Genomic DNA, 6,000 nt, shown 5'->3' on the forward strand with positions numbered 1-6,000 from the left:
AGCTCGTGTGCCGGCTCGGCTGCTCGGGCTGGTCCTGTCCCCCTGCCGCCGGCTGCGAGGGGACCCTGCTCTGCCGGGACCCCGTGCTTGGGGCTCGGAGACGAGGGGACCCCCCGCTCCCCCCCCCCCCGGCGCCACAGGGAGCCGAAGCGGCACCAACCTCCCGGCAGATGGAGGAGCTCGCAGGAACATCCCCAGTCTCCTAGCAACTATGCGCAGCTGGATCCGGAGCCGGGGCTGAGCCGAGCCTCCGCGCCGGCGAACCCGGCTCCAGTGGGCCCGGCCACCCCAATTCCCCTGGCAGCCCCCGTGGGGGGGTCGGGGTGGCCGGGGGCAGCCAGGGAGGGACACCGAGGATTCGGGGCAGGGGTGGTCTCCTCCGGAGCGGTGGCACCCCGGGAGCTGGCGAAGGGCAAGTCCGGGCCTGGGTGCTCACCCTGGGACTGGGAAATTTGGGGAAACTGAGGCTGGGCACCTGGCACAGGGGCTGGCGGTGCAAGGCGGGAGGCGCACGGCCCTTCTCGGCCATCGTCTCGGAAAACTCCTCCCCGGCACGGCACAGCCCAGCATCGTCATCCCAGGGGATTTGGCTGTGGCTGCATTCGCATTGCCGCGCGCGGCCCTCGCAGCCCTCCGCTCCTCTCCCGGCCCGGATCCCAGCGACAGCTGCCGGGGCCGGGACTAAAAGGGCTTTTTTCCCCCTGCCGTGCACCTCTCCTGCTGGCACCGCGGTGCCGCTGCAGCTGCCGACACGGAGCTGGAGTCGTTCCCGGCTCCTGCACGGCTGCAAACGGCCCCAGTTTGCTGAGTGCTGGGACCCTGGGCAAAGCCCAACTTGGGATGGCATCGGAGGGGTTTGGGGACGGATCGGGGGCATCTTTTCCTATGAAATCCAGGAAAACCAGTGCACTGCTCCCACGCAATAGGTTTATCTTGACGTGCATCCAGAGGGAAATCACCCTTCTCCTGCTCTGAGCAGGGAGCTGTGTCTCGTAGGACAGGTCACAAGGCCGGTCCTCCCCGTGCCCCTTCCCCAGGACACCGAAAGCAGCAGCGTCTCCCCTCCGGCTGCGGTGCTGGCAAGCAAAGACCCTGCCGCAGCGCTGCTCCTCCGCCCGCCGGGACGCACGGGTGTCCCGCTCCTCTGCATCCCCCCACGCCAGAGCGCAGCCCCTCGCTCTCGCCCTGGCCCCGCACGAGCGTTTCGCCCTGCGGCCGGCTCTCCGGCGGCGTTACGGAGCCCAGTGGGGCTGGGCATGGCACCTGCGCTCCCGGGCCGCCCGGAGAGTGGAGAGGAGGAGGTTTGCTCCCGGGAGGGGCTGGCAAGGGGCAGAGAGGAGGATGAGAGTGGGGAAGGCTGAAAATATAACATACGGAGGCGGCACAGCTCTGCCATGCTGCGGGGGTGGCTGGGGCAGGCTGGGGCCCTCTCCAGGCACGGGGAGATCCGGAGGGAGGCAGCGAGAGGTTGCTGGTGGATCAGGATTGCTCAGGAACCGTGCTCACAGCTGCTGGAGCCACCAGGTGCCCACTGGAGTCAGTGGCTTTTCCAGCTCCAGTACCAGTTAGGGGCTCAGCGCATCAGTGCAGGGTTGCACCGCACCGGAGGCAAAGCTGCTCCTGGTCCCTCCCCGCAGCGCTTAGAAGCAGCAGGGAGGGGGTATAGCAGGGCCGGGCGCTGCTCTCGCTGCTGGTCCCAGTGGGCGCTGGGGCAGGGAAATGGGTCAGGCATCGCCTCATCGGGAGCAGCCCGCGTGATGCCGGTCACCGCTGAGCCGGGAGGTGAGGGGGGTCCCAAACGCAAAGGCGCCGTCCTGCACTGGCGTTGAGTTGCCCCGTCCCCCTCCCTGCCTGCATCCCACCCAGGGCCCAGCTCGCTGGATGGGGCTGAGCATCCCCCCGGCTCCGGATTTATATGAGCAGGGACTATCCAGAGCTCCTGGTCGCGCCTCCCAGCAAGGGACCGCAGGGCTGGAGGGCTGCTCGTAGCCTTCCTGGGAACGAAGAGACACCCGGGGACACCTGGCGCCTTGGGGTGAAGGACAGCCAGGACAGTCTGTGGCATCTGGCATCCTGCTGCCGTGCTCTGCCACTGCCTCCTGTGGCCTCGGTCCTGTCACCTAGCTGCCACCCTTTGATGTCCCAGCCAGGGGGTGACAGCACCGATGGCCAGTGGATGGCTTTATAGGGGCTGGGGAAGGAGAGCCGAGCACTGCTCCGTCTCCGGTGGGGATTCCACACTTGTTGCAAAGCTCTGCATTTCTCCTGGAAGGAAGCACTCAGCCCGGCCTGTTCGCAGCGTCGCTCCGGGCTGCGGCGTGGTTAAAGGCCCCCGGGCCGACGCCTGCGCTGCCACAGCCGGCTGCGCTCCCTGGACGGCGGCGAGCCCCCTCCCCGCGCTGCGCCGTGCTGCCGAGGGGCGAAGGCGCCCCAGCCCCGCGCCGCATCCGGCACGCGGAGGAGCCGCCCGCCGTGCCCTGATTAGCTCCGGTTCATTCCTCATTTGCTTAATGAGCAGAGATCACTGAAATGAAAGATTAGCCTTCGACTTGACTGGCTTCTGCTTCCCGCCGCCGGTGGAAACGTCTCATTAGCGGGACTCAAGCGTGACGGCTCCCGACATCCCCCCTCTCCCCTTCGAGCCGCTCTTTGCTCGCCGTCCGTACGGCACCAGGTGTTTTGTTTTTCCCTCCCTTTTGGAGAGCAAGCTCCTTCAGGGGAGCCGGGCACCGGCATCCGGCCCCACGAGCGGGGAAAGCCCTCCGTGAGTCCCCGGGGCCGCCCGGCCGCCCTCGCTGGCGGGATGTGACGTCGGGAAGACGGATGAGGACTCGAGCGCGGCTCTCGAGCGCAGAAACCTCCTGCAAAGCGGCGCCTCGCTCCGGGTTGTCCTGACCTGACCCCGTGGCACAGCCTTGCACGTCCCCATAGCCAGTGCGGCTCAGATTTACAGCAGCTGGCGCCTCTACACGGCCCCCGTTAATTAATTTAGGAGGGATTTATCCGGCTTGGACACATGCGATGCAAGAAAACGTGAACTGGAGAGGGGCTGGCAGCCGGCCACCCCACGGCTAGCAAGGGCAGATGTGCTGCGAGCCGGCGAACGCGCCAGGATAGATGCGCGTGAAGAAACTGAGCCCGACACGCCGGCGGGAAAGCGTCACCAACCCCTTCATTAACGGCATGCTTAAAGCACAGCTATGAGCACCGGCATGACGAAAATCGGCTACATAAGGTGCCGGGCTGCGTCCTCGCCCGGAGCGGCTCAGCATCCCCTGCGCGTGCCCGGAGAGATGCACCGCCGAAATGTGCTCATACTCTCCCGTTATGCCTGTCTCTGTTCTGGCCTGCTCGCGGCGTAGATCCACTCTGGGGGGCAGCTCCGCTTTTCGGACTCAAGTTGTGCTTTTGCACGCAGCCATGGAAATCAGGAGAAATTGCCCCAAAGTCAGGAGCTGCAGCCATGGGTCATGGGGAAATCTGTTTGGTTTCGCGCCCCTGTCCCTCCCAGAGCTGGCGGAAATCAATGATTTCTCCAGTTCTCCGGCCAAAATGGTCTGAGTTTTGTTTGTTTTAGATAAGGCTGCGGTTTGCTTAGGATCAAGATGCCCTTTCAAAGCTGAAAATTGAAATCTTTTGCTGTCAAGAGGTCAAAACCTTTTGGCTCCTTTAGATATTTATTTCTGTTCCGTTTCAGCAGGAAGAAGAAAACTCCGATGAATTCAGCGCAAAGTGCATTAACTTTGATTTGCAGATCTCAAGCCCGGTTCATCTCCGGTGTGTTGCCCCGGGACACACGGCCCAGGGTGTCGCTGCCCGCCAGTCACCCTGCGAGGGACACGGCTCCAGCCTGGATGCTGGCCGGGTGGCCCGGCAGGTGTTTCCAGCCCGAAACACGCGTGCGGATGCCCATTGCACAGGGATCGCGCAGCGGGGGCTCCCCGAAGGCCTGGGGCGCCTGGGCTGCCTGCGGGCCTGGTTCGCAGCCCGGGGCTGGTCCTGCTCGGGGTTTTTCTCTGCTGCTTCCACCTCTCTGCTGTTTCTAGCTGCAGAAGGCAAATGGTTTGGGGAAGACAGGTTTGGTATCCTATGTTTTACAGAGAGGGGAAACCGAGGCACAGGGGCACATCCCGTGTGCCCAGCTCAGCCCCCTGGATGGCATGAATACAGGGAAGCTCCCCGTGTCGCCCTGCTCAAGGAGACCCGACCTTGGCTAGCCCGGCCTTTGGGCTGACCGTGTAGAGCCACCCTTGAGCTCGTGGAGGCGATACGGCCGTGACACTGCGGCCCTGCTCCCTGCGCTTCGGGGCGGCGGGCGGGAAGCGGGGCTCGGGGCTTGGCGTGCAGCCGGGCGGCCGGGTGCTCGGATGGGGCAGTGGGGAGCTGGCAGCATCGCCGGCACGGAGGGATGCGCGGGAATGCCACCCGGCCCGTTCTGCTGCAATTAGATCAGGCGTTCCTGGAGAGCCAGAAAATCCACCCTCGGCTCCCTAATTGGGCTTGGATGGGAATGGTAACTGGGAACATCCAAAACTAGCTAACCTCCAGAGTTAGGTGCTGGGGAGCCCAGGTGAGCAGCCCCTAGCTCATCCTTTTAGTTTTCCAGCGGCTGGGACAAATCCCAGCTAAACCAGTGAGATCAAATAGCCCCAGCCTCTTGCAGCCACCGGTTTCCGCATGTTTGGAGAGGACCCGGTGTGCCAAACCACAGCAGCAGAGCTCACCGGTGGCTCACCGCAACGGCCAGGTGGGCCAAGGGCCAGGTTGGCTGCCGATGCCCATCTCCGTACACGCACCCTCTCCTCTGCATCTGGCTGGGCCACCCAGCTGTCATGCACAGCCCCAAAAATAAGGTGGGAATCAGGAGTAGGGACTGCCCCGAGCACTTGCGGCACCAAGCCTGTCTCCCAAAAACGTGTTTTGTCCCGTCTCCTGCAGATGTGGAGAAGATATTTGTTCTTGTGTCTTCCTGCTTCTCAGCAAACACTGATGTCTTTGACAAGATTATTTTCGGTGGGGGGATTGTGTGTAGTGAAGAGGGTCTGGCTGGGATGGGGCATCTTCTGGGTGAGAGGCACTGCGATGGGTCTTCAATACCATTTAGGCGTTTGCCTTGTCCCGAAGGTCAGGTTTAATTGCAGCATTTGATTAGCTGATGGGCACCTCCTTGGCTGGGCAGGGGTCAGGAGGGAGGAAGCAGGTCCCCTCAGGGGGGGCTGAAGCCTTGGCCTCTCCAACTCTTCTCTCCAGCTGAGGTTAACAGCTGGATTGGCAGCTGGCTGGGGAGAAAGGCTGTGATTGCAGGCAGCTGGTGGGAAGAAGGGTTAAAGCAACAGGATCCAGCTTGGATTGAATTAATGCCCAGAGTGCCTGTGCCTGGGAGAGTTCGAGCCCCCCCGTGACGTTGGTCGCTGGCTGGAGCCCGGCGAGGCTGACCTCACCCCGCCAAAATGCATCAGCACGGACGGGCAGGGAATTTGCTGTGACATTTCATGGAGGAGGACCGGGGGGATCATTGCCGTCACGTGTCCCCAGCTTTCCTGCAGCAGAGACACGCTCCCTCTGTCTGGGAGACCACGGTGGTGTGACGGCAGATGTCACCGGCAGCATGGCCACGTGCGGCTGTGTGTCCCCAAACGGTCCCTGCCACCTGCCAGGCACGGCCCCGGGGGCTCCCCGGCTGGTGGTGCGCAGAGGAGGAACGGGGTGGCACCCTGCCACGGGCCACCCCAGCTGCAGCTTTTGCATCCAGGGGGTCCCATTGTACTTCTCCGTGTGGGACTCACCCCCACACCAAACTGCTCCCACAGTCGAGTGGGAGCGATGTCCCCTGCCACCCCGCTCCAGTGCCCGTCCCCTTGCGCGCCGTGCTGGCCGCAGGGCACAGCAGGGCCGTGCTGGCACGGTCTCCAGCCAGAGAGGTCCAGCAGGGATGTGGGTAGGGGCACGCACACGGACGCTGCAAGGACTCGGCCATGGACACGAGGGACGCCGATGGGA

Source organism: Apteryx mantelli, chromosome 8 (assembly GCF_036417845.1).
Source record: "Apteryx mantelli isolate bAptMan1 chromosome 8, bAptMan1.hap1, whole genome shotgun sequence".
Classification (NCBI taxonomy): Eukaryota; Metazoa; Chordata; class Aves; order Apterygiformes; family Apterygidae; genus Apteryx; species Apteryx mantelli.